General features: G+C 41.9%; 1 protein-coding gene across 4 annotated transcripts in view; it reads right to left on the bottom strand.

Moving 5' to 3' along the window:
• PEAK1 (pseudopodium enriched atypical kinase 1) overlaps positions 1–22,491 on the bottom strand; it is a 119,619-nt gene that overhangs the window by 64,436 nt on the left and 32,692 nt on the right. Inside the window, exons 3-4 of one of the 4 annotated variants that reach the window (XM_084816779.1) lie at positions 18,656–18,730; positions 6,376–6,518 (exon numbers count right to left, since the gene is read on the bottom strand). The exons of the other annotated variants lie outside the window; for them this stretch is intronic. The gene's annotated coding sequence lies outside the window, so the exon portion shown is untranslated. The remainder of the gene's footprint in view (positions 1–6,375; positions 6,519–18,655; positions 18,731–22,491) is intronic. 4 annotated transcript variants of the gene reach the window in all.

Genomic DNA, 22,491 nt, shown 5'->3' with positions numbered 1-22,491 from the left:
ACAGTTTAGAAATGAAATAAATAAAATGGGACAGTTTGTTAATTTGGAGTGCAGAGTAATCAAAATGCAGATGACACCCAGATCTAGTTTTCCTTTTCAACCCATTCAGAATCAGAGATAGTGTACAGAAACCTATTCAGGGAATCTTTTATGACATGGATGAGATCAACAAACTCAAGCTAAAAGCTACCAATAAGAGAGAAGTGGTAACGGGCAGACCTTGTGGTTCAGGAGAGGTGAGTGTCTGTTCTTGATAGGGGTCACACTACTCTTGAAGGAACAGGGGTGGAGTCCTGGGGAGATGGACATCTAGACCCAATGTTTCTTCCTGGATTCTCAGGTGGCAGTTGTGGCCAGTTGCATTTTATCAGCTGAGACTTGGTGAGCCATCTGCACCTCCTTCCTGGGGACAGCAATTTAGCCTCCACAGTAATGTGTTCTACATACAGTTGCCTCTGAAGATGGGTTAGAAGCTGAAGCTAGCGCACAACGTGGAAACCTATCTCCTAACAGGGTAGGTCAGAGGGAACATGTTAGATCCCTAGCCCTAGGCACTTGTCTGCTATCAGACCTGATTCAATGTATTAGTTATGACCACTGAAGCTATAAATGGCTGGGGTCTAACATTTCTGCCACAGTGTTCCTCCCTTGCAAACCTTCCTACTCTCCCCTGCTCAGAAGGCCTTGCTCTGGGTTTCTTCTGGGCAAGGCATCCTTTCTAGTAGCAAGACAAATTTATAACATGTGACTCTGAAAAATTAAGGATTGTAAGTGCAGTTTAATACTGCCCTGTGTTTAAAGCATTCCACTGTCTTGTCCCACCCTATTTTTGTTCCTTCATTTCCTGCCTTTGACCATTCGTCTTCCAGTCCTATCACTTTCAGGTCTCCTGCTCTCTTATACAACTCCACCCATGCTCTTTTATGACTGGAACTCCCCCTCCCCTTTCACTCTATTTTGAGTTACTATATTGTTCCCCTCCTAGAACCTAATACTCACTTGTGTGCTTACCCAGAAGCATGTTGTATATAACCTATTAAGCATTTCATCACTGGAAGAAAGGAGCCAATATGACTTCTAATTTACAATACTGTCAGAAGACAGGACACATACTGCAGGCTAGAATTTTTGCTTTGAATGTGTCTGACTAGTTTCTATAGCAACTGGATACACATAATTTTCATCCTTAACACAATATTTACTGCTTCCATTTATTTGTTGTTGTTTATTCGGTCAGTTGCTTCCGACTCTTTGTGACTTCATGGACCAGCCCATGCCAGAGCTTCCTGTCAGCCGTCGCCACACCCAGCTCCCCCAAGGTCGAGTCCTTCACCTCCAGAATATCATCCATCCATCTTGTCCTTGGTCGGCCCCTCTTCCTTTTGCCCTCTACTTTCCCTAGCATCAGCATCTTCTCCAGGGTGTCCTGTCTTCTCATGATGTGGCCAAAGTACTTCAGTTTTGCCTTTAATATCATTCCCTCAAGTGAGCAGTCTGGCTTTCTTCCCTGGAGTATGGACTGGTTTGATCTTCTTGCAGTCCAAGGCACTCTCAGAATTTTCCTCCAGCATCACAGTTCAAAAGCATCTATCTTCCTTCGCTCAGCCTTCCTTATGGTCCAGCTCTCGCAGCCATAGGTTACTACGGGGAATACCACTGTTGCTTCCATTTATACATTTTTTAAAATTGTTCATTGCAGGGTTGGGAATGGGGATTGTGCCTTTGTCAGCCTTGAATATCTATTAGCATTTGTTTTCATTAGCCTCAATGGAAATGAAGTCTGATGATGTTTTAAAAATTCTCTGAAGTAGGATTATTTTCCTATCCACATTAAACTGTTCATAAAATGCTGGGGGGCAGGGAGGGAAGAATAGAAGATCTGTTCATTAGAAACCAAAATATACAGTTCTTAAAAGCGAAGTTACAGGAAACAGTGAGCCCTCTTTCAGACATAATACTAAAACATAATTTGGTGTTACAAGAGCAAGCCTAGCCTCTCTCTGGGCTAGCATACTTCCCACTTCTCTGCCACAAGCACAAAGACCTCAGAGGCTTTTGCTCTCAATTTATAACCTAATAACTTTAGATTAACCACAGCATGTGGTATACATCTGAACCCACAAAATATCGTTAACTATGGTTAGTGTAAACAAGCCAACTTCAAACCAAAGTTTATCAAGCAGGATTGTTTTTATTAAGATTAACTAGTTTAGGATTCGGGTATGCTAAACTGCAGTTATATGAAAATGGAAACTTTGGATCCCTTCCTCACAGCTGTGCCAGGTTGGGGAGATCCACAAACCCAGAAGCAGGGAGGCTAGGCTCATTCTCATAATGCTAAACCACTCTGACACTCATAGTCCTAAATCCTCTTATCTCTACTAGTACTAGTAATTTGGGGGATTTCAAGAAGCTCCTTTAGGTTTCTCACTGTTATGGTTTCCGATTAAGCTGGGAAAGCTTATTAGCCAAGTCACAAAGGCTCAGAAATTGTTAGAGAAATTGACTGTTTTTTTTAAATACTTACAATATATTTCTGTGTCTACCTTTTATTCTGAACAGATTAATGTTTCTTGCTTTCAGGACGTTTTTTGTTTAACATAGATAGTATGCTAGGAAGTTAATCAGAAATGTGCATCTCATGTCTGAATAAGCCTTTACATATCAAAGTTTATGTTGCTAAAAATTCAGACATTTTCTACTCCTAATCCTTCCTACAACGCTGGTTTGGAGGGCAAACCACAGTTTGCCAGTTCAGACATAGCAGCAAACAATAGTACTAAAGAAGAAACTAATTGGATTGATTGCAAGAGGAGGAGGGAAGAACCACCATTTTTCATGGTTTGGAGGACTGAGAATGTTGCATCTGAATTAACCGAGTGTCTTTAACTAACCTCAGAAGACTGAGTAGAGAGATGATAGCACTCTTCAAGTACTTGAAAGGTTGTCACAGAGAAGAGGGCCAGGATCTCTTCTTGATCATCCCAGAGTGCAGGACACGGAATAATGGGCTCAAGTTACAGGAAGCCAGATTCCGGCTGAACATCAGGAAAAACCTCCTGACTGTTAGAGCAATACGACAATGGAACCAATTACCTAGGGAGGTGGTGGGCTCTCCCACACTGGAGGCATTCAAGATGAGGCTGGACAGCCATCTGTCAGGGATGCTCTGAGTTGGATTCCTGCATTGAGCAGGGGGTTGGACGCGATGGCCTTGTAGGCCCCTTCCAACCCTACTATTCTGTGATTCTATGAACCTTCAATATATTTTGATCCTTGAAAGTGTCTTTGAATTACAGTCTTGTACTTGCTACAGTTCATCAATATAGCAGTGAAATAATGCAATCAAACTTTGTTAAGCAGCTTGGGACCCACTTTGCTTGAAAGGATTATACAAATGAATACACAAATTATACATGTTTACTATGAAGAAACAAAACATATTTCCAAGTTAAAGAAAATGTACTGTAAAGGCATCTGCTAGTTCCATGTATAAAGTTAATATCAAATCTCACCAGCATGTTTTACAGATCCTTCCTCATCGTGTTTAGCAAATCATAGCTGGAACAGCTTGTAGACAAAATCACCCTCAGAAAATGCCAACGGACCATTTCCTTTCACACAGGTGAAAATTACCAAAATTAAGAGTAGTGCCTCCTCTGCTCTCAGGATCAACTCCTCTCCCCCCCTTCCATAATCACAGTCAAACGAAATGTTACCACTGACCTCAACCGCTGTTTGAAATTCTAGTTTAATGAGAAGGCTGGTTAGCATTAAGTGTTAAAGTCTGTCAAAATTTCCTTAACTACAGTTAAGGAGGGAGGGGGGGATTTGCCCCTGAGAGGGGAGTGGGTGGAAAGAGACTGGCTTACAATCTTAGTCACCATTAAGGAGACAGCTTTATATCTGCATCTTAAATTAATTTTGATAAGCACATATCTAAATACACAAGCCAGAATTGAACAAAATCTGTAGAACACTATCTTTCATTGGACCAACATCTGCTGGTATAGTAGTATACAAGTGGGCAACATCCAGGAGTTGGGGGGGGGCTACATCACCTCCGCTATGGTCTACCAGGGGCCGCACCCCACCCCTGCCAAAATGGCCATTTCTGGGAGTGCAATTCTGCTTGCAAATAAGGTGCACGAGCCTGGTTTGCTTGAAAAATCACTAGTTGTTTTTAGCTGCTGCAGCAAATTTGTTGGGCAGCAGGTGCAAATACAGCCAGAATGTACCACATACAATAAAACCAATAACCAAAAGACAAAAGTAGATGTAGCTGAGTATTTAGAACTACTTTCAGAATTATTCTAATAGTAGTTTTGATTGGCCCCAATAATCAATCACTGTCACAGGTTTCAATCCCCCCTCCCCCCGGGCATGAACTCATAGTATTAAGGTAAGCCACTTTCTCAGCCTCAGCCCCTTGTCTCTCAGCCTCTCATCTACAACATGTGATTAATGAAAGTAACAGGGTTGTTGATGCGAAGGATTCTGAACACACAAAATAGTGCTATATAAATGCAAATAATCACCACAAAACCACCATTATAAAGGTTACATCCTCGGAAAATAATTAGCAATTCTCCTTCCTTTCCTTCCTTTTGAAAATGCATATTATTCTGACAGAATATAAATTCAGAAGTTCTACTCTTACTTAGTTTTCACCCAGTGAGTCAAGTGGAAAAAATGTGTTCGTCAGCAGAGAACCCACCCAATAAAATATGTATCCAAACCAAATTATTCCTTCCCATGCAACACCCTCCAGTTGTTCTCAAGAGAAAAATAACATTCACCCAAATAGTAGCTTTTCGCATTTCCTGTCCAAACTATACAATGCTTCTTCAGCTGAGAAAGTTCTGCCCAAGTGGTACTCCCTGACCCTTCCCAAACCGTGGAGGAACCCCTCCCACACAACATCGTCTAGCACTTAGGCCTGAACTAAAAACTACTTTCACATGAAAGTCTTACTCAGCCAAGAGAATCCCCTGAAATAGCTTCCTTTGCCATTACTGCTATTAACTTTTAGCAGTATGCCAGCATCTAGTCTGAACAAGCATGTCAACTAGAAATACTTCTTCCAACTGATGTTTTATTGATGGATTACATGACCAACTGCCATTTTTACAAGCACAGTGCAATCTTTATCACAGTTGTCCACAATGCATCCCCTGTGCTTTGAAGTGTATCAAAATATGAAGATCTTCTGTGGTTGGAGTACTAATAGTGTGTTGACTGAGTTGGGATTCACATAAATAATTTGAAAGTTTCCGTATGAAGGCTGCCAGGTTGCCCAATGCATGCCAAAAATTCAGAGCAATATCATCCCCATGTCATATAGGTGTTCATAGGAAGCTGCCTTATTTTGAGTTGGTTTGCATGATACGACAGCCCACCATGGGTTAATTTACCTGTAGGGCAATTTCGTCATGCTGAGCTTGCCAAGGGTTGTTGTGTCATACGCACCCAGGTGGCAGGGGTTTTTGAGGGTTAGACAATCTTCAAATAACCCTAAAACAAGCCACTGGTCCAACTAGCTCAGAGCAGTATCCAATGCAAACCCAGACCTCCGGGGGGGGGGGATTTGCAAACCCAGAGCTCCTGGGTTCCCCAGATGCCCATGCCCCCTTCCCTTGGCACCAACCCCTTTCCCCCAACTACCAAATGTTGAGTTTTTTTTCCCTGGCTTTTGTGCAGTTTCTAAAATGTTGAAATGCCTCTCCTAAGGCTTAGTTTGCCAGTAACAGCTTTCAGCTACAATATGCTGGTATTTTGGGCCAAATCCCTTTTGCCTTTGGCTCTGCCCTCTGTACCCTTGGCCCCACCCACCATTGGAATGCAGCCTCCAAGAGCTTCTCTGAGATTGAATTTGGCCCTCAGGCTGAAAGAGGTTCCCCACCTCTCATTTACGCTGACGGGCAGCCACAATCCAGGGTTTCACACAGCAGGCTTTCCCACCCTTAACTGAAGAAGCCAGGGATTGAACCTAGGACTCTTTGCAGAGATGAGAGGTTTATCCCTTCCCTCGTCAGCTATGGTCCCAACAAAAAGTGGTGCAAATGGGAGCTTTCTTCCCCCTAATGCTAATAGCAGTATGGGCTCTGGGGCAATTTTTGTCAGGGCAGTGGTGCGGGAGGGAAGGGCTAAATCCTCCTACATTCTCTAGTATCAATGAAAATCCTCCGGTACCCTTTATTAATTTTTTTAAAACCACAGACATAGTTTCTAACTATGCATTTAGCATCACATCTAGTCTGTCTGACATTTAGATATTTAAAACCTAAGAAGTATAAGAAAAAAGTCCTTCACAATGTGTATAGGTTATCTTAGAAGAAAAACAAGAAAATAAAAAGATATTGGAAGAAGGGTTACCATAGCAGGATTATTATGCATTCCAGTGCCAAGAAGTAGCTTTCTAAGAAGTAAATAGTCTTGAAAAGTCAAAACATGCCCAATTGCTGATGTCGTTGCAAGCCAAGGAAAAGGAGATTTGGCTGGGGTCAAAGAAATACTTTCTGAAAAAAGAAATATTCAGCTATATTTATGATGTGAAACTGAATTCTGATAGAACTGAGCCATTTCTCTCCCCCCCATTCTTCTTCTTCACTCTTACTACTAGGCATTTTTTACTGTTTCTTTCACCCTCAAGCCTGCCACCTTGTTACTTCTCTCACCACATATATGTTCATATCTATATCTACAAATACATGGAATATCTATAAAATGCTTTTTTGCAACTAAACACATTTTCACTTGGACTTCTCTTTAATTTTTTTTTAGCTCACCTATGACTATTTTACTTCTCTTGCCTGATCTGATCTCTGTGTACAAGATATATTAACTTTTAAATTCCTACTCTCTACTCTTTTCTCTATCCATGGCCTTTCATACCCTTAACTCTTCCAATAACCTTGTCTTCCATAAATCCAAGATTATATCTTCTGTTCCCTATCTCTGCTTATTCTTCCTTGCTGCTCCCTATCATCAGAATGCTTTACCTCCCAAGATCCATCTGATTCATTCTATTATTGGCTCAAGCTGCACAAAGCCAAGAAATTGGAAACTTAGGCTGATGCCTTAACAGATATGCCCCGTTATCAGTAATTATGTTGTGCAATGTCACAAATTGTGCTTGCTTATAACTTACTCTCCACCATTGGTCTTTCAGGCCAACTCCAGATGGGGAGGACGGAGTTGCTTGGGACCAGCAAAGATGCCCCACATTGTCCTGGTCCTATATTGCTTTATGAGGCATCTGAACCTTGCTAGAGGAATCCTCCTGTCAATTGTCCCATGCCTGTTTGATGCTCATAAACAAGCACAATTTGTGACATTACACTTCATTACTGATCACAGGGCATGTCTGTTAAGGCATCAGCCTAAGCTTCCAATTTCCTGGCTATGTAGAGCTTGAGCTATATGAGATAGCCTTTAGTCTAGTCTTAAACCAGCAAGCTCTTTAATCACTGAATTTCCCTGATTTTTAAAAAGAAAATGTATTATGTGTTCTAAAACACACACACATAAACACAAACTAAAAAATAAAACAAACAAGTCATTAACTGAGTAGATGTGTACAACTAGAAATGTCCCTGTAAGTTCAGAATACTTCTGTGCAGGATTCCAGCACAGCTTTTTCCTTTTCCTTCCTGTCTTCATCAGTGAAAGTGATTCCCTCAACCTTCAAAATACCTCCCACTTATCTCAGTTGACATTTCCCTGCTACCCCACCCCCACTGTCAGAATGCTGACAGGAACAGTGGAATTCAAAACACTGAAGTACTGGCAGCATTCTAGGCTAGAATGTCAAGCTTCAGAGTCAAACTGAGCATGCCCTACATAACGTTGCCAACAGTTGCTGCCATGGGCTTTCATGGTGCATAAAAACCTTGATAATTTAAAAACTGCTGCTCAGAATTTCACCAAATCAATGAAAGGCACACTTCCTCAACAAGCATGAATAAAGAACATCAGTAGTCTCCCCCATAATTTGACAGGAATATGATAGGCCAAGCTACAGCTTGAGTAAAAAGTACAAATTTGTCAATTTTCAGCACTTTTAAATATTATATCTGTGGCAATTTGTAGCAGATTGGTTTGAAATTACACACCATTTTAGACCTTACCAGGTAGATAATGGATGCTATGTTTCAAGATAGTAACTCGACAGGTGTCATTTTTATAAGCAGTAGAATTTTGAGGCATACAATGGTGGAGTCTTTGGAATCTTTTTTGTGTGGCTCATCTTAACTAAAGGGGCACTCCCATGCCCTTTAATTGTATTTGCCTCTTTGGTCTGGTATATTTCACTTGATTGTGGGGAGTAGCTGGCTTAGTATGGTGCAGCAAAAACAGAATCTTGCAGCACCTAAATTAAAGACTAAAATTTTTATTATGGCATAACCTTTCATGAACCAGAATTAATTTCATCAACATGGATAACAGCATGGTATTATCCTTTGTCTTAACCTTGAGGATAACACTTCATGCCTCTGATTAAATGGACTCTATCCATGTAAGTTTATGCCATAATGAACTGGTTAGTCTTTTCGGCCATTACAAGACTCCTTGTTGTTTTGCTCCAAAGCTGCTGTCAAGCCTGGCTCCCTCGAACCACTAGCAACCAAAGAAGTATTAAGAAACAGCAAACTCCTTTATTACAGGAGGACAACAACACAAGCACCCCACTAGAGTCCATGGATCAGAGTATTTAGAGAAGCCCAAGTTCCAATAAACTCTGACAGTCCAAACAGAAGCCAGCAACAGTGTCTTAAAGTCCACTGGTATATTCCAAGACAGGGTTCAAAGGCATGGGATTCAAGCCATGCAATAGTTTAGGGTTCAAGAGTAGTCCAAACAAAGTAGTGTCCAGCAACAGCGACATTGTACCCACATACCTCTTTTACCTCTGTGCCAGCTTTTAAGTGAGGGTCGGGTGAGTAGAGCTGCTTGCTTGTCAATCTAGCCCTTTAATCACTGAACTAGCCCTACAGGAAATCTTAGCTCAGAGCTGAGAACTCTGTCTAACTGCCCGTTTTTCCTCTTGCCTTTCCAGCCACAGACGTTGCCTAGGAGACAACCTTGGACATGCCTTATCCTCGGCCATGTCTGCTTTTTGGCCGCTTATCAAAGATAATCCACAGGCTATGGTTACTCGGGCACTTTTTTCAAGGCTAGTTCTGGCTGTAGTTGAGAAAGAATAGTGGCCTCCCCCTGACTGAATTCTTCTGTGAAACCAGGCAGAGACAAATTCCCAACATTCCATACTTTGACTAGGCTCTAAATCAGATCCTTCTATCTCTGCATCCGATTCTTCCTCTAAGAGAGTGACATCAGGGGAATGCATGCCAGGTACTTCCAGATGGAAAGCTCCTAGCATTACCAATCAAAAGGCATTGCACAGCTATTTCATCTTTTCTTCATTAATGGATTTTTTCTGGTAAGAAAAAAAGATAGATTCAGTGATGGGAACACACTGTGTGTTACAAATTTAAAATGACATCATCTGGAATTTTACCCCCTGTAAAATTCTGTGAACAAGGCAAAGCGACTGCACAATAAAAGCTTCACCTGGAAGCATCCAAATTGAACTTCAATATCTACCTTTTCCTTCCACTTCCCTTCCCTGTGTGTGTTGTCTGACTGAAAGTCAGAGGTCAGGGATTGGGTCTTATAATAGACAAGAATGAAGTGCCTAGACATTATAGGCGCTCTAGAAAAAAGAAAAGAAAACTTTGTATCATGCTGTATGACAGTTTACTTCTCTTGCATTCTTCTCATTTCCAAAAGAGTGAACAGTATTTGAATCAAATACCAGAGCAATTATTTATATCCCACTGTTAAGTATACAAATAATTTATTTATTTTCCAACCAAATGGATGCCACTCTACCCCCACTTCCAATTTATAATTTATTATCAGCTATCAAACCCCGACTGGAGAACAGAGCTGTCTCCAAGAAAATAGTAGTTGGCTATTCCTGCCACAGACATCATATACGTATGAACACTAGACGATATCTAGGGAATTGCACTGCTCTCCTCTGTCAGAACATTTTAAATTAATTTTAATTTTTAATTTTTTAATTTTTTTTAAAGATTTAATTTTTTAAAATTAATTTAAAAAAATTAAATCCTGTCAAATTATTTCACTATCTGTTAGGGCTTTTTTGTCAGGTTCCACAAACACCTATCCTCTGCCCTTTGCTATGTATCATCTATCCGAAACTGCTGCATATGATCAGCTGGGAATTGGGCTACACTGTTGGCAGGATCCTGATACCCAACTGATTCTCTCTCTTTTTCTATTGATCCAGGAGCTTCAGCCACAGCACACCAATCAATGTCTGTCTGTCTATTTATTTATTTTCGTGACACTTATATACCACTGAACATAATAAAATCCCACAGAAATTACATTTAAAATACAGTATCAAAAACACAACTTTAAAACACTTCTAACTACAATAAAAAACAATTCAGGAGCAGTAAAATGGAGCAGCATGATTGATTTAATTACAATCCAGGGAAGCCTGGGTGAACAAGTGTGTTTTCAGGAGGCATTTAAAAGATACATTTTCTGCCTCCCAAACTGTACAAGGGAGGGTTTTTCCAAAGGGTGGGTATCACTACAGAGAAGGCCCACTGTCAGGGTACCACATGGCGACATTCTGTTCATTTTGGAATGACCAGAAAGGCCTCCTCTGATGATTGTAAAGGTCACTTAGGACTTTGTATGACAATAACATAATCTTAGATGTGGTTCGGTAGCTAATAGGCAGTCAACCACAACATTTTGTGGTTGACTGGATATGATCAACAATGTGGTTGATGGGATGAGAACAGTGAGGAAAAAGAACCCAAATGGCAAAGTGAAGGCATTTGGGGATTCCAATGGCCTGGAAGGAACGGGGGGGGGGGTCCCCTTGCTGATGCTATTACTACATCTGTCTGGTATGTTAGGAACCCTAGGGCATTGCTGGTTCCATCTTTGCTCCTAAAAGTTCAGGTGTCGGTGGTATTCAGGAACACTTCTTTCAAGAACATCCTGTTTCTCAGCTGAGGTCCTAGCTCTTCCCCTAAGCATGACTATTACAATTGCAGGACAGAGTGAGAACACAAGTTTCTGGGGGGCACGGAGTGGGGAAGGGCTGTTGCCTTATTTCATTTATTTCTAAATAAATAATAACCGTATAATAGCCCTCAGGGTAAAGTACAATAAAAACACAAATAAAGCCAGTGTAGTGTAGAGAGCCAGTGTAGTGTAGTGGTGAGAGTGACGGACTGGGAGCCGGGAGATCCGGGTTCTAGTCCCCACTTGGCCATGGAAGCTCACTGGGTGACTTTGGGCCAGTCACAGACTCTCAGCCCAACCTACCTCACAGGGTTGTTGTTGTGAGGATACAACGGTGAGGAGGAGGATAATGTAAGCCGCCTTGAGTTCCTTGCGAGAGGGAGAAAGGCGGGGTATAAATGCAATAAATAAATAAAATAAATAAATAAAAAGCTGTCTTGATAGCTTGCTTCCGACCTGAAAGCATATGGCTGACTAGTCTTTGAAAGAGGATGCTGGACTAGCTTGACCTTTGGTCAACTCCAGCAGGATGGGATCCTTCCAGAGAAAGGGTTTGTACATCTGCATGCGTATGGGCGGGGGGGGGGGAGAGGAGAGGGAAAAGAGGGTGAGTGCGTTGCAACTTATGATCTGGAAGCCTGTATTCCTGCCTTCCAAGTGAGTGGGTGGATGAGTAGGCAAAAGCACTCTGCACATGCTCAAGAATGAATTGCTTTGCTTATTCCACTTCTAGGCTTTAGCCTTCAAAACAGGTTCTGGGACTGAGTTCTGGATCAAATGCAGCTGATGGGGATACAGAAGGTACCAAATAATCCTTTCAACAGCCTGGATATGATGAGGAGCCAAACATTTTAGTTCTACTGTGCACTGGGCTCTACTCCCAGTGCACAGACCTCACTCCTTTACCACTGGGCGTCACCATCCACCTGTGCGTACTCTTACAAGTGAATCCTGTGCTGCAGGTTGAGGTTCCAGGTGGGCCACAGCTTTTGACTAGTTGAGGACCACCAACTTGGTAAAAGTTTTATGTTTTTTTAAAATATATTTTTATTTATTTTATCTTTATAAATGAAATAAACAATACCAAAATTACCAACAACCTGATCAATACTACAATTTCCCAACAATACAATATTCTGAAGACACGATAACAAAAAGAGAAGGAAAAAGAAAAAAAAGGAAAAGGGAGGAGGAAAGGAAGTGAAGAAAAAAGATTATTTCCCCTTCCCTCCCCCTCTCCCTCCCCTTTAAAGAATTAAGTTTAAACTCCAATACCCCCCCGGCCTCCAATGCCATTCTATTTTAAAAACTATATCTGTAACCTTAACAATCTTACAGTTTAATAAACAACCTTATATTTCAATATCATATCATCAATCTTATATCAAAGAAACAGGTCTATAGTTCATTCCCAGTAGCCTATATTAATAATAATAATAATAATAATAATAATAATAATAATTAGAAGAAATATAGTATTATATAATAAAACTTAAAATAAACCTTCAACAATCAGTAATATATTTTATATATAAATGCATGTACACAATTACCCTCAAACAATAAATTTAAATACAGCATACTATATCTATTTTGAAATAAACAAATATAAAGAAAAGCAAGAAAAAAAGAAAGATGAAAGAGAATAAACGAATATATGTATAATCATTTATCTTCTGATCTAGCTGGGATCATGTAGACTAAACACAAGCAGTTAACAAAGCTTGTTTAAAGATTCCAGTTCATGGGGTTGTAACACAATTTTCACGCATTTTTATGTGCATTTTTATGAAAATTTTTATTTTCATGCCTCCGCCATTTCATGATTTAGAAACTTCTTCATCTGACCTTCAGACACAATGCAAGGTGTGGCAGGAAATTTCAAGTAATATTGTAAGTTCATTTGTTTTGTCATATTTTTTGCTTTGATAAATTGCCTTCTTTTATTCACCACCTCTTTGATGTAGTCTGGAAATAACATGACTTTATCTTGTTTCCAGGAAAGGCTTCCACCCTCTCTTGCCAAATGCAGGATATAATTCTTTGTGGAGACTTTTGCAAATTGGACTATGATTGTGTAATCAGTACCTTTAGCATTTGGCACACAAAACGCCTGCTCAGTAACAAAATAATCAGATGGGACAGGGAGTATCTCATGCGAAAGTTTATCCACAAAAATAGGCAATTTTACATAATTAGACAGATTTTTAATCCCAATAATATGTACATTGGATCTCCTTGTGAAGGCCTCCAGTTGAGAAATTCTATCAGAGGCATTTTTAAAACAGATTTGTGTTATAGTTTCATTTCCTGCTACTCGGTCTTCTAGCTCATTAATTTTCGTCTCCATTTTTTGCCATGACGCATTAATTAAACCTACAGCTCCTTGCAAGGCGGTGATGGAATTTTGGATTAAATCCAATCTTTTGGCTTGCTCCGTAAATTGCAAAGATAAAGTCTTTATCAGAGTAAATAATTCCCCTATATCTTCTGTTCTTGAAACTTTTGACAAAGGGGGTGCGGGGGAGTTGATGCCAGCTCCTTTCTTCTCCTCGGCGCAGACATGTTTCTCCCAAACAGATCTTGCATGTCCTCAGATGTTCTCAAATATTGTTAACATTTCTTAAATCATCCCTCAGAAGTTGTTGATATTTCTTAAAGCATATATTATTATGGAACACGGTAGCCCTATTTTCTCCTATGAAATATGAGTCTCAGTACAGCTTTTTGCGTTGGTAAAGCTCTGGAGAGATAATCCTGGAATCCAGCCCCCCCACTATCTCGAGGGGGGTACTTTTCTCCAAGACATTATCCAGATGTTGCCTTGACCCCCCTTTAATTTCGGGGGGAATGAGAAGGTTTTTCAACCTTTTAAAAAGCTGTTTGAGAAAGCTCCCATGGAGCGCCCATGGGATGCTACCAGAGCGACATTGGTTCCAACTGGAACAGAAGTTTTATGTTTTGTATATATCCAGATGGAGAAAGGAAGATGAAGCAGTAGTCTTTCAAACATGACTTTCCAGAATGTTCTGCGTTCATTTCATTTATTATTATATTTCTTTGGTTACTGAACAGCATATAAATATAATAAATGAATGAATGAAACATTTAAATCAATTATTTAAATCAGTTAATTTTTTAAAAAGGCATATGGGGCAGGGGCAAAGTTGCACAGGAAACAAGTAATTTAAAAATGACATAACATTTGTTCTTAACCTTACTAGACTGGTTTCTGTAGCAACTGGACTTCAATTCCCCCCCCCACCAGTTTTGTGTTATTTGTTGTAGATGAACAGGAAAAGTAAATGGGAGAGAAACAAAAGCCTAAAGCATTTTGAGAAAGTGAGATGCACAAGTCTAAGAATTCTAGTTTTCATGTTCAGTAGAAGTGGAACAAAACAGAGCCCAGCCTGGAGCATGCTTCCTTCAAGCAACACTGGTCAATTAACTGACTGCACTTCCATAGGGCCTTACTGATCTTCCCAACATAAAGGAAAAAAACCATAAAAGCCCTGATAAAAGATCAAAGCTCCCCTTCTCTCAATAAACTGAAGCAGGGACAAGGTAGCTTACATAGTACAGTACACCAGAACAAAGCACTAGAGCCCTAGTTATCAACAATATTTTCTGGAGGGCCACAGGGGCCCACCTGCCCACCTACCCTCTCCAAAGTGAACCACCACCAAGTCCCTCTTGCCTTTGGGCTGATATGTAGGGAGGGCAGCTTATAGTTGTTAAGGGTCTGGATCTGATCCTGGGGTCTCCAGTTATTGATCAGCTACACTAGAGGCTGGCACTACTCTTCAATCATTACAGATTCCTAACAGGCAAGAAATTCCCCATGTTTAAGCCCTATCAACACTTTAAACAACCAGCCTGCAGCATTTCGAGATAGCAAGATGCACAAGTCTATGAAATTTGGTACTCCCGTTGCCATTGCTATTTGGAAGTGGCAAGTTCCTTAATAATATTTCTGCAGTTGATCAGTGAGCTATTCAGAATAACCAGCTAACTGGATAATGCAAATGTTTTGCATGAGACTGCAAGTCAGAGATTGCATGGGAGATACTGTTCGCACAGAACAAAGGACGGCTGAATCTTAAACAAATCCATCATGTACAGATTCTGCAAAACCATTCCCTAGCAACTGTCAACGGTGGTACACCAGCTTCAGTGGCAAAACTGTATGAAGTAAAAGGGCAACTCTCACAACAGGATTTCTAATATGCCATTCCCACAGCAACTTGATAGATCAAGATTTCTTATAAGGAGAGGGAGGCTCATCAACAACACACACACCTATTAGGAAACTGATATAATGCTCTGGGAATTTTCTGTCCATTAATGTTACGCTGATGATTACAGAGGAGCTTTTAGCTGCTTGTGAATAATTTATGCAGGATGATAATGAACAAAGCAATGTGTAGGATACATTCACAAATTATTTTAAGCCTATGCCTTCAAATAGCATAATCAGACATTTTAATACAAGCCATTATTATGTATTATTTATCGTAGCATTTTGATAGCTTATTGCTGGTATTTTCATTTTAACAATTGCTGTTTATATTACAATTACGCACAGAAGAGTATAAACAAAAAGGCAAGTGACAGTCTTGTATAACGAAGAGACATCAGTGCTAAAGGCAACTGTAGGCCTGGCAACCCTACCTTTTATGGGATTTGATATCAAGTTAGGTCAAATAAGTTATTTTATTTTTCATCTACCACAACTATGAAGTGCCTTCTTTAAACTAGTTTTCCACAGATGTCATTTCAAAGTATCTTAGGGTAGTGGAAAATAAGGAGGAAAAACTATAGGCATGTTGCTGTTGGCACATTCTGTGGCTGGAACTAGAGATGTTATGGCAGCCTCTGGGCTGCTGTGATAAGCAGCAGTCCCACAACAACTCTTATCTCCCTCATAATGCCTAGTGAAATAAAACCAGTGGCATGACATTATCATTTTGAGAGTTTCTCTGCTTCCATTTGACTGCCACATTTATTGACTGATTGATTGTATTTTTATCCTGCTCTTCAGCCAAAAAAGGCTCCTGGAGTGGCTTACAAATCAATGAACAAAGAAGACAGTCCGTGCCCTCAGGCTTACAACCCAAAAAAGAAGCGACACACTAGGGATGTACGAAAGTCACTTACCTTTCGCGGATTATGTTGATGGTGGGGGGGGGAGGCGTTTCGTCCCTCCCCCTGGAATCCTCAGTGGGGGGGGGAGGCGATCTGTTCCTCCCCCCCGGAATCCTCCGCGGCCAGCTGTGCTCCGCAGCAGCAGGCCCAGCCAGGCCAGAGCCGTCCGCAGCCGAATTTCCGGCTGCGAAGGGCTTTGGGGGGGGGGGAAACTGCGTACGCAAATGGCGGCTACAGCCGCTGCCATTTGCTTTCCTTATTTTTGCCCGTCTGAATCTACATAAATATTTATGTAGACTACGACGGCGAAAATAAAGGGGAACGCAAATAGCGTAGCGGGCGCTATTTGCGTCCCTTTTTGATTCACCGTTTTAGCCTACGTAAATCTTTATGTAGGCTAAAATGGCGAATCAAAAAGGGACGCAAATAGCGCCCGCTAGGCTATTTGCATTCCCCTTTATTTTCACCGTCATAGTCTACGTAAATATTTACGTAGACTAAGACAGCCAAAAATAAGGAACGCAAATGGCGGCGGCCGTAGCTGCTGCCATTTGTGTACGCGGTGTTTGTTTTTTTAAAGATTTTTTTTTAAGATTTACGTAGCCTATCACACCGTGTTTTTTTTTTTTTTTTTTTTTTTTTTACAAAACTGGAAATGGCAGTGGTGGCAGCCGGTCGGAAGACCAGCCGCCGGAGCCGCCGCCACCTGGAAGATCCGCCCCAGGTAAGTCTCGTCCCGGGGGGGATACACGGGGGGGGGGGCGGCAGGCCGTTCCGCCACAGAGTTTGGGGGGCTGAATGCACTGGCATTCGGCCTCACTGAGATCCGTGGCGGAATTCTCTGCCATCCCTACGACACACAAAGAAAAGGCAATGGGGAGAGAAGAGGGAAAAAAATTACGTAGACTGTCAGCAGGGCTGGTGGGATGGCCCTGCTCTCCCCTCTCATCTCCCAAAGGAGGGGCAGTCTAACTGGAGCAGGCCCTGATGTTCCCTTTGCCTGCTCCTGTCTCCCTCACTTGTTCTTCTTCCCCACAGGGCCATGGATGTCAGTTAGCCCTGCTGGGGTGGGGAGGTGGGAGTCCAGCTGGAGCAGGCTCTGATGTTCCCTTTGCCTGCTCCTATCTCCTTCACTCCTTCTTCCCCACAGGGCCATGGATGTCAGTTAGCTCTGCCTGGGGGGTGGGGTCAAACTGGAGCAGGGCCTGCTGTTCCCTTACTGATGTTTCCCTTTGGAGATGGGAAGACTGTGTGATGACATTGCTTCACACATTTATCCAGGCTAGGATAGTGGGGGGAGGAGACACATGGGATTGCTGTCTCCGCCCCCCCAACAGCTGTAAAGTTTAGCTTGAGCCTATCTATAGAGCTTCATCATTTGTGACCCACTGAAGTTCTACACCACTTTAACTGAGGGAATCTGAACTCAGAGGATGAGGGAAGTTTGTGATGTTTCCATTACATTTTGTACAAGCATTTTGAACTCAGAATGCAAAACAGAGATGCTGGGATAGTATATTTGGTTGAATATGGTTACTAGCATAGGGAAAAGGAGGACTTCCTTGAAATCATATAGTTCCATGGTGAGGGTATCACAGCAGAAAAAGTCCTGTTCTACACCCTCACAGATCTCTCTTCATGAAGAGGAAGGCTGCAAAAACAAAAAGGACTGGAAATACGACCTGAATATATGGAGAAAAATATCTGGTTCTAGTTCAAGACTGAGACACTTAAGAAAGATGACCAGCTAGAGAAAAACTCCTGCAACTTCCCATCACTTGTGTGATGATGTGAAAGCAGAGCAACACTCATTGATGAAATAAATAGTGAAGCCCTCAAGGAAGCAGTCTCTCTGATCCCAATAAAACTTCTACACATATAGAACATGTGGGTAAGGCTAAATTAGTTCTGCAACCCCAGATTTCACACTTAAATTCCCCAGGGTGTTATCGATGTGTTTTGTTTCTTTTACAACTTACTGATGTATTTCTTGAACAAACATTACTGCATTATTTTTGTCCCTGCTTTGCTACTGCATATAGAAAAGCAGCCTTTAACTCATTGTGTTGATGGACAAAAGGCACATGGGCAACATGACCAAAGGTTTCAGATTATGCTCTTAGCAACATAAGAAACTGCCTTATGTTCATTGGTCTATCAACCTCAGTATTGGCTACACTGGCTGGCAGCAGTTATCTAGGAATTCAGATTGAGGTCTTTCCTAGCCCTACCTGGAGAAACTGGGACCTTTTGCATATAAGGCATGTACTCTACCACTGGCCTATGGCTCCTTCCCCAAATATGATACTGTTGCTTTCATAGAAAGCTGTTTTTAAAAAATACTACCTCAGACTTTTGGTTCATCTGGCCTAATATTGTCTCCTCTGAAAAGCAGCATTTCTTTATGGTTTAAAGGAGAGGTCTTTCCAATTACCTGCTATCTGAACCTTTTAATTTGAGATACCAGGAACTGAGCTGGAGAGTTCTGCATGCTTACAGACAAGTATTACTGAAATACAAGGGATCAAGAATAAAATATAAAAAACAAATGTAAGTTTAAACAATCATAAGAACATACGCAGCAGCAATAGAAGATATACAGTCAGGGCCAGAAATATTGGAACAAGGATAACTGTTTTGGCAGTTGGCCTCTGTACACCACCACATTGAAGTTGAAAGGAAACACACCAAGATGGGAGCGAAGTCAGGACTTTCAGCTGTAATTCAAGGGGTGTGACAAAGTGGGGCACTAACCATTCAGGAAGGACAGCCAGTGGCATACACATGCACCCATCGTTGGTGGCTCATAAGTAATGGAACAAACCAACATCATTTCGAACTTAAGGATCGCCTTTAATACCTGGATGAAAATCTGAAGTCTGGAACCCATGGACATGACCAAATGCACAGTTTCCTCCCTTGAGATGCTTTGCCAGGCCTTTACTGCAGCTGCCTTCAGCTAGCTGCTGCTTGTTTGTGGGTCTTTCTGCCTTCGGTCTTGTCTTCAGTAAGTGAAAAGCATGCTCTATTGGGTTGAGAGCAGGTGACTGACTTGGCCATTGAAGAACAGCCCACTTCTTTGCCTTCAGAAACTCTTGGGTAGCTTTTGCTGTATGTTTTGGGTCATTATTCATCTGCAATATGAAGCGGCATCCTATCAGTTTGGCAGCATTCAGCTGAATCTGAGCAGAAAGTATAGCCCTCTACACTTCAGAATTCATCCTGCTGCTTTTATCAGCAGTCAGGTCATCAATTAACACCAGGGGCTGGGCTCCATTAGCAGCCATACATGCCCATGCTATAACACTGCCTCCACCATGTTTGACAGATGATGTAGTATGCTTTGGATCATGAGCTGTTCCTTTCCTTCTCCATACTTTTCTCTTCCCATCATTCTGGTACAAGTTAATCTTGGTCTCATCAGTCCAAAGAATCTTATTCCAGAACTGTGCAGGCCTTTTTAGGTGTTTGCTGGCAAAGGCTAATCTGGCCTGTCTGTTCTGGAGCGTTACCAGTGGTTCGCACCTTGTTGTGATGCCTCTGTATTTACATTCATAAAGCCGGCTCTTGACTGTAGATGTTGACAATGACATGCCTACCTCTGCAAGAGCATTCTTGACCTGGCTAGATGTTGTGAAAGGGTTCCTCTTCACCATGAGCAGCATTCTGCGGTCATCCACTTTAGTTGTCTTCCGTAGTCTTCCAGGCCTTTTGCTGTTGCTGAGCTTGCCAGTTAATTCGTTCTTTTTCAGGATGTTCCAAACTGTTGTGTTGGGCACTCCCAATGTTTTTGCTATCTCTCTGATGGGTTTATGTTGTTTCCTCAGCCTAATGATGGCCTCCTTCACTCACATGGACACCTCTTTGGACCTCATATTGAGAGTTCCAGTGAACAGCTACCAAATAAAGATGTAACACTCAGAACCACCTCCAGGCCTTTTATCTGCTTGATTGGTCATGGAGTACCCAGGAAACAGGCCACACTTGGCCATGCAGCTGCTTGTCAGCCATTCGTTCCATTACTTATGAGCCACCAATGATGTGTGTGTGTGTATGCCATTGTCTGTCCTTCCTGAATGGTTAGTGCTCCACTTTTATCACACCCCTTGAATTACAGCTGCAAGTCCTGACTTCGCTCCCATCTGTGTGTGTTTCCTTTCAACCTCAATGTGGTGGTGTACGGAGGCCAACTGCCAAAACAGTTATCCTTGTTCCAATATTTCTGGCCCTGACTGTAGCAGAGGCAATCCCACCACAACAATTCCAAGGGCATAAAATGAATCTAAACTGAAGACCCACTGTAGATGAAGACAAGAGTTAGGGAGCTGAATGAAGCTCCTGGAGGGCTGGGCTATCACCGAGTAAGTCCCGTCCGGCATACCCACCAGAACGACAGTACAACATGAAACAGAGCCTCTCTGGCAGATTCTTAAGGATGAGCAAGTTTGTGTCGTGCTTCTACTGAAGACAATTCAGTAACTTTATCTAGTCTGGAAAGGTTAAAAAGTTCATTTCTCACCTGTATTGAAACAACTGTACTGGTTCCCAGTAAGTTTCCGAGCTCAATTCAAAGAGCTGATCTTAACTGTTAAAAGCCTTTCATGGCTTAGGACCCAAATTCCTGTTGAAGTGCCTACATCACATCCATCTGTCCATCCACTAAGATAGTCATCTGAGATCTTTCTCTGGGTGCCCATACTAACTGAGGTGTGGCGGGGGTAAACAGAACCTTCTCGATGGCAGATCCTCACCTTTGGAATGCACCATCCAGGGAGGCCCACCGGGTACTGTTGCTATTATCGTTTAGGCACTAGGCAAAACCTTTTCTGTTTTCCCAGGCTTTTAAGAACTGCGAATGTTAGTAAAATAAAACTGCTCCATTAAAAATGCTATCTATTGAATGGACTTTTTCAGTTTTAGTTTATATGCCTTATATTATTTACTTTTATTGTTTGTAACTACTTTGTTAGCTGGCCTGGGAACATAATTTATGTTAAAGACCATAATGTAATAAATAGATCAAGGGGAGAATGGAACCTGGCAGCCACCAAGAAAGGTGTTCGCAGGCATCACACTGGAAACCCTAGTTGTTGAACAAACTGGGATCCCACAGTCAGGCACAGGTGCTTCCTGGATAAAGCCAGCAGGCCAGATGATGCCAAGTGGCAGATCCTCATCCCTGAAGACCCTCTCCTCCCATGACATCATCTGCTCCAGCCCTACCCATATCTTTTTTAAAAAGGGTTTTCTCCATGCAGAGAGAGGCATGGAGCTCCATGCCTCTCTCTGCACAGAGAAAGGCACTCAGCCAGGGTTTTCGGGAGCTGGCTCCTGCAAGCCCTGGCCGAGTCAGGCTGTTCCTTCCCGGGGTACAAGCAGTGTGGGAAGTGGTGCAAGTGAATCCCCAGTTTATCTCCAATCTCTGAGATAAGCTGGGGATTCCCCTTTGCACTATGGCTTTGGGAGGGGAAGGAGCTATGGGAGGGCTGAGGGCGGGGCCGATGGAGGGTGGTCAACCCTCCATGGGCTGGACTGGGCTCCAATGTGGGCCAGATTGGGCTTGCAACCCAGAGGTTGTCCTCCCCTAATCTAGTTGATACAAGCTAAGTGCCTTATGGGTGAACCCAGCAATAGAACTGGAAAAACGTTTAACTGGTAAAAAAAGGTCACTCAATCTTTTGTTCCCTTTGGCTGTTAATCTTGCACTATGTGGGTGTAAAAGGCAGGGTAACCTGTTCAGATTAAAGTTATGCTTTCAACATTCAACCTTTGGTAGATGTTACTGAAGTATACATAGGTCCCTTAAACTTTCTCTCATGCAAAGCAGTAGCAAAATGTACAGGTATTCCAACATGGGTGAAAATCTAAATAAGGGAGGAGTTGGGCATGGGAAGACGACTGTTGCCAGGGAGAATGAGGAGGGATAAGGAGTATAGGAAAAAAGCAAGCAAGACCAATTTAGCCTGAGGAGCATTTCCATTTTTAGCTGCTCTTGCCCATGCAGAGAAACAAACCATGGTTAAAGCAAGCCAGGATCTGTAAACCCACTTCAACCATGGCTTCAAATTGGGGCTTGTTACCAAAATGTAAATGATGGTTTGTTGCCTGGACATTCAAACACATCGTAATTAGGATAAGCAAATCCTGGTGTAGAGTTATGTACAACATATAGTGATTAGGAAAGGAAGCAGATATACCTTTGTTATCTACTTCTCTAAAGCAGTATTTTTTATATTTTGAGAGTTGTACTTACTTTATATTATATTGAGA

Source organism: Heloderma suspectum, chromosome 11 (assembly GCF_057233095.1).
Source record: "Heloderma suspectum isolate Gila_16-S chromosome 11, 16-S_ref, whole genome shotgun sequence".
Classification (NCBI taxonomy): Eukaryota; Metazoa; Chordata; class Lepidosauria; order Squamata; family Helodermatidae; genus Heloderma; species Heloderma suspectum.
This window is presented reverse-complemented; position numbering and strand designations above follow the sequence as displayed.